The sequence below is a fragment of the Myotis davidii genome, unplaced genomic scaffold (assembly GCF_000327345.1).
Source record: "Myotis davidii unplaced genomic scaffold, ASM32734v1 scaffold349, whole genome shotgun sequence".
In the NCBI taxonomy this organism is placed as follows: Eukaryota; Metazoa; Chordata; class Mammalia; order Chiroptera; family Vespertilionidae; genus Myotis; species Myotis davidii.
In genome coordinates this window covers 301,296-307,804 of record NW_006299707.1, presented here as the reverse complement: position 1 = coordinate 307,804, position 6,509 = coordinate 301,296, and the positions used below count along the sequence as shown (strand labels likewise).

At 43.8% G+C, this 6,509-nt stretch overlaps 1 long non-coding RNA gene across 1 annotated transcript in view; it reads right to left on the bottom strand.

Moving 5' to 3' along the window:
• Positions 1–644: 644 nt before the first annotated feature.
• Positions 645–6,509, bottom strand: part of LOC107184978 — a 19,558-nt gene continuing 13,693 nt past the window's right edge. The window contains exon 3 of the long non-coding RNA XR_001515896.1: positions 645–655. This is a non-coding gene — a long non-coding RNA (uncharacterized LOC107184978). The remainder of the gene's footprint in view (positions 656–6,509) is intronic.

Sequence of the window (6,509 nt, the reverse complement as noted above, 5' to 3'; positions counted from 1 at the left end):
GTCCATGGGAGAGGAATGCATAGATGGGGGCTTGGAGACACCAAAATGCATATATTACTTGTACAGAGGATAGAGAAATGCCACAAGATAAGGAGGGAGGAAGGCGTACATTCACAGAAGTAAAGAAAAGTCACAGGATATCGAGAAGAAGGAAATATTTTTACAGAGGATAGAGGAATGCTGCAAGATAAGGGGGGAGAAAAAGGGGGTCACCACGTGGGCTTTGAGCTTTGAAACTAACATTATGTAGCAGAATGATCAGTAAGGAAAGCATGAGGATCCCAAATTATGGAAAGGGACCGATTAGAAAATGTCATGTTCAGATAAAGAACTACAGCCTTTATAAAACAAAGACAAAGAGATTCAGTAGTTTCAGATTATTCAGATTTTTTTTCCCATTAGAAAGAGAGAGCGAGCGAGCAGGTTTTTCCCATTTAGAGCCCCTTCCCAAGGGGGTCCCCTTTGGGAATCCTCCTGCCCAGATGGAGTTTGTATCTGCTTCCAATAAACTTCTACATTCTTATTAAAGAAATCTGTTAGTCCATGAATTTATTTTTCAACTTCATAGGACAAGAACCCACAAGAAGAATCTGCACCCCGAACCCCACGTTTCAATTTTAAACCACCACTGAAGATGATCCACACCACTAGTGTTCTTCAATAATGGAAATACTCAAGAAATAGGGACTATTCTTCTATCCTCCTCTTTCATCATACAGATTAATGTTCAAATGTCACCATGTCTAAGAGCAATATGGTACCTCCTTCCAGTAGCCAGCAAATGTTGCTGTTAATCCTGTGCTAAATTTCAGGGTCTCCTGCACAGCCTAACTTTAGCTTCGGGCAGCTTTGGTTTCAAAGCTACTCCAACAGCATCCTGTGCCTTCAAAGATTATTCATTTATTCTACAAGTATTGACTGAGAGCATACTTTGTGAGTGCCTGTTCCAAGAGATGGAGACACAGAAAGCAAATATCACTGCCTTTTATAGAGCTTGCATTTTGGTGGAAGGAGGTAAACAAACAAAGAGATAAAAACAATTATGCTAGACAAGAGGCCCAGTGCACAAAATTTATGCACTCGAGGGCTGGGGGTGGGGTCCCTCAGCCCAGCCTGTGCCCTCTCGCAGTACAGGAGCCCTCGGGGAATGTCCAATTGATGGCATAGGCCCCCAGGGGGGGCGGGCCTAAACCGTCAGTTGGACATCCTTAGCACTGCTGCAGAAGCAGGAGAGGCTCCCACCACTGCCACTGTGCTCACCAGCCATGAGCCCTGCTCAGGGCTTCTGGCTGAGTAGCACTCCCCCTGTGGGAGTACACTGACCACCAGGGTGCAGCTCCTGCATTGAGCGTCTGCCCCTGGTGGTCAGTGCGCATCATAGCAACCAGTCATTCTGTCATTTGGTTGATTTGTATATTAGCCTTTTATTACATAGGATGGGGATAGTTACTATGAGAAAAAGCAAGAGGGATGGAGCTATCAGAAGTCAGGGAGGGATGGTGTGTGCATATATCATTTAAGACAGAGAAAGACTTACTGAAAGGGAGACATTTGTGCAAAGAACCAAAGAAGGTGAGAGCATGCTCTGAGGTGTTTGAGAAGAAAGAGCTCTAGAGCAAGCATGTCAAACTCGTGGCCCACAGTGAATATTTTTGTGGCTCAGCCAATATAACGGTATGTAGGAAACATTTTAATAAATATTTTGTAACTTAATTTTTACAATATCCTGTTATACATAATTATTAATAACAAACTACAATGTTTGCTAATGACTGATTACTATAATTGTGTTGTATTCATTTTCCTTACACGCCTTACACGCAGGCGCACCATTTCTCTCCACTAATACTAGGGGCGAATATTTTAGCAGCGACTGCCACATCATTAGTCTTGGACTGACTTGTTCGGTGTGCGCAACAGGAAATATTTTGCTTTCGGAGAACAAGAAAAATAGGTTTATTTGCGTTACGCTTATTAATTTGTGCAGTTATTCAGTGTCTGGTAAGTTAATGTTCAAGAAAAAATATTAATTTTTATTAAAATGTTTCCTACATACCGTTATATTGGCTGAGCCACAAAAATATTCACTGTGGGCCACGAGTTTGACATGCTTGCTCTACAGCAGCGGGTCTCAACCTGTGGTCGCCTAAGCCCATCAGAAAACACATATATAATTACATATTGTTTTTGTGATGCATCGCTATGCTTTAATTATGTTCAATTTGTAACAATGAAATTGGGGGTCACCACAACATGAGGAACTGTATTAAAGGGTCGCGGCATTAGGAAGGTTGAGAACCACTGCTCTAGAGGAAGGAACTGCAAATGCAAAGGCCCTGAGGCAGGAGCACACTTGGAGACTAGTACGGCTGAAGCAGAGTGACTAGCAGGTCGGAGAGGCGACAGCGAGCCACAGTCTGGCACTCAGGAGTGGAATCCGACTCTGATACCTTTTTTGATTATTTTTTTTCTAAGCTGCTGAACTAATAACTGTATCCCCCCCCCCCCACACCTTTTCCCTCCAAAAAAATGTACACATGAGATGCCCTGGCCAATGTAGCTCAGTTGGTTGGGTTTCATCCCATGCACCAAAAGTTTGATTCCCGATCAGGACACATGCCCAGGTTGCAGGGTCAATCCCTGGTAGGGGCTGTAGGGGGCAGCCTATTAATTTTTGCTCTCACATCAATGTGTCTTTCTCTCTCCATTCCTCTCTCTCTCAAAATTTCAATAAAAATATTAAAACAACTTTAACATGAGAAAGTTATTTCTGGAAAAAATCTTTTATGATTTTCTCATGATCTCTTTTTGTTTCTCCCAATTCTTATCTCCTCAGACCTTCTTTAGTTCTCTAGTTGTCCACACTCCTGTTACACAGTTTAAGATTTTAACCTTCAAACTCAAAACGCCAGGGAGATCCAGAGGCAGCTGTATGTCAATTCACCAGACCCACAAGGCATGTGCTGGGAGAGAAAAGTACCAGCGTTTGGCCCATTGCCAAGGCACTGGGGGAGAGGCCCTGGGACCAAGGTGGGCACTGGCTCCATGCATAGCTCAAACCTGGATCCTGTCTCTGACATTCTGAGAAGGACCTGTTGGCTTTTGTCTGTTATCACTGGCCATCATTGCTCTCACTGCTGCTGCTCACATCTGGAGGCTGAAAGCAGATAGGATATTGGCCCGGTTACAACTTCACTTCTGGGCTTCGCTTCTAAGCTGTGGTAGACTTCCAATGCGGTCCATTACCCACCTTCCTTCAAATCCACTTGCCTCCTTTATGTCCTTGTAAAACCTTGGTCACTGGCCGAATTCCGTCATCCTCTATGACAGTAACCAGGTCTAGACCCCGGGAAGTAACCTAATTACAATTTGAATCTATTTACTCCTTTCCTGTGCCCTGCTATGAGCCTTGTCCTCGGATCACTGCCATCCTGGCCAAACAACTCACCTGGCCTCCAACTGCCTATTCTCTTCAGAGTAGTGAGATCATTTTTTTTAGACAGCAAATCTGAGCATATCACTCTTCTGAGTCACTTAGAATAAAATTCAAAATTTTTCATATGGTCAGCAAGGGGGCAGTGTGATTTTCCCCGCTCACCTGCTTCTCTAGCGTATTATTACTCACCTCTCCCTTGTTTCCCAAGCTTTGGCCTTTCTGCGCTCTTCGCTCTCAGTCTCAGAGACGACCCTTGCCATGTCCTCCACCCGAAACACCTTCTCTCTGCCTTCCTCGCCTCCCTGACTCCTCCTCCCTGTGTGGTCTTAGCAAGAGCAGATTTTCCTCAGCAACACCCTTCCTCATACTTGATAACCCTCCTATATGGATTTGCAACACCTGGAACATTTATTTTATGGCACTTAGCAAAATGATTATCGATTATTAGGTGATTATTTATTATCTGGACTATAAATGCAAGGATTCACACTTCCCTTCTATCATGTATTCCCAGCTCTTGTTAAAGAAAAATGTTATGACACTGGTTAAAGATGCTAAGGCAGACATTATTTGGGGAGACTACTACAGTGGGGTTGTACAATAGAGGAGAGCCAGAATCAACTCTGAATACAATGAGGACAAGTGGAAATTTATCTGCAGAAGCAGGAGGGATCAGGGAGTCAGGGCTAGGAGATTCTTGCTAGACTGGCTCAACTTTCTGAAGGCAGGCCAGGGTGATAAGATATGAAGGAGGGAGGATCAGGAATCTGATTAGCTATTGAGGGCGGGGGAATTTTCAATAAACTGACCTGGCAGGATTCTTACCAGTCAAGGGCAAAGCTAAAGGTTAGGGTCTTGAGGGTTGTGCTGAGCCTGTGCCACACCCAACACAATGTCTGGCACATAGCAGGTGGTCAATAAATATTTGTAAAGTGAGGTAAGTGGCTGAAAATCTGATTGGGAAAGAATAAGTGTGATTAGTGAATAAAGCTGCTCACTGTAATTTTACCCCTGGAATAAACATAGATAGTCAAGCCCTTCTCAAAAATTGAAAAATGCTTTTATTTAAAATTTCCTTCACTATATCTGCAGTAGAATTTTCTTTGAGTTCATTTCACTATACAGCAATGTAAATGTCCTTCAAAAAGTGTAGCTTTTCCACAATCTATATAATAAAAGCTTAGGTGATGTCATGGGACATTGCCACAAGATGGCCACTGTGACGTTGTCACAAGATGGCCACCCACATCATTACAAGATGGCCACCACAAGATGGCCTGCAGGGGATGGCAGTTGTGGGTGATCAGGTCGGCAGGGGAGGGCAGTTGGGGGTGAGATCAGGCTGGCAGGGTAGGGCATTTGGGGGTGAGATCAGGCTGGCAGGGGAGGGCAGTTGGGGGTGACCAGGTTGGCAGGGGAGGACAGTTGGGAGTGATTGGGCTGGTAGTTGGGGGCAATTGGGCCATTAGGGGAGCAGTTAGGCATCAATCAGGCCGGCAGCAGAGTGGTTAGGGGGTGATCAGGCAGGCAGGCAGGCAGGCGAGCGGTTAGGAGCCAGCAGTCCCGGATGGTGACCCGGATGGTGAGAGAAATGTCTGACTGCTGGTTTCTTAAATTTCTTTTATTTTGCTTCTGGCTTCCAGTTCATCCCCCAAAGGTTCCCAGATTGGAGACGGTGCAGGCTGGGCTGAGGGACACACCTTCCTGTGCATGAATTTCATACACCGGGCCTCTAGTCTATAATAATAATAGTGTAATATGCTAATTAGACCAAACATCCTACCGGATATCCTTCCAGATGACTGTCCAGACAAAGCCAGGGCTGCAAGGGAAGCCCAGGTCTTGGGTGCCAGAGGTAAGCCAGTGCCAGCAACTGGGAGAAGGAAGGCCTACTCTTGCACAAATTTCATGCATTGAGCTTCTAGCACAAGGATCCTCAAACTTTTTAAACAGGGGGCCAGTTCACTGTCCCTCAGACCGCTGGAGGGCCGGACTATAGTTTAAAAAAAAACTATGAACAAATTCCTATGCACACTGCACATATTTTATTTTGAAGTAAAAAAACAAAACAGGAACAAATACAATATTTGTATTTGCATGTGGCCCACGGGCCGTAGTTTGAGGACCCCTGCTCTAGCAGATACATAATTCTCGAAGTGATAAAATACACACAGCTATAGAAAGTGATGTTTTATTGTATAATAATGTTATTTATAGTGTTCCAAACCAGACATTTCCTTTTTTAACCAGTAGCAAATGTTCCAAGCACCTAATCAAAGCCTGAAGTAATTGTGCTTCATCTTGTGTCCATGCCACTACCCTCCCCCGCTGTTTCATCAGCCATTGACACATTCTAGTCAGTTGAGCCAGTTGCTTTGCCCAACAAATGGGAAAGTAATGCCCCTTCCTAATTAAAATCATGGCTACAAATTTAAAAATTATTTCACGGTGTATGGGCAGCCAAGTTATGCTGCGATGTATTACTGTAAAGACATGGGGTGCCTTAAACTAATTCTCAAAACAAAGCTCATTAGATCAGCTTCTAGATATTTTTTTTTTCTTTTATTTTGCTTCTGGCTTCCAGTTCAAGCCTGAAAAGGCTCTCAACACCCACACAGCCTGGGTACGTCTTATGGCACTGGAAACAAGGGAAGGTCAACTAATTCACTTTGCATTTAAGTAGATAACACGCCATCAAAATATAATTTCCCCAAAAGAGTCTGATCTTTTCCAAAAAAATAAAAAGAGGTAATGATCTTTTAGTCAGATCACTGCTGAATTCTCAAGCATAGCAACCAACCCTCACCTAAGCATGTCTGCATGTCCCCTTTTCTTTGGTTTTGAATTTGTACTTTTTTCTCTTATTAGGGGTTGTACCTTTGGTTTTAAAAAATCTCAAGTTTTTTTTTTTGTTTGTTTTGTTTTTAGAAAGGAGTTGACTTTAATAAAGCTTAGAATAGAAAATATTTTAAATTTATTTTATCTTATAGTATGACTAGTGGCCCGGTGCACGAAATTCATGCAGGGGGGCGGGGGGGGGGGCTGGTTCCCTCACCCCAGCCGGCACCCTCTC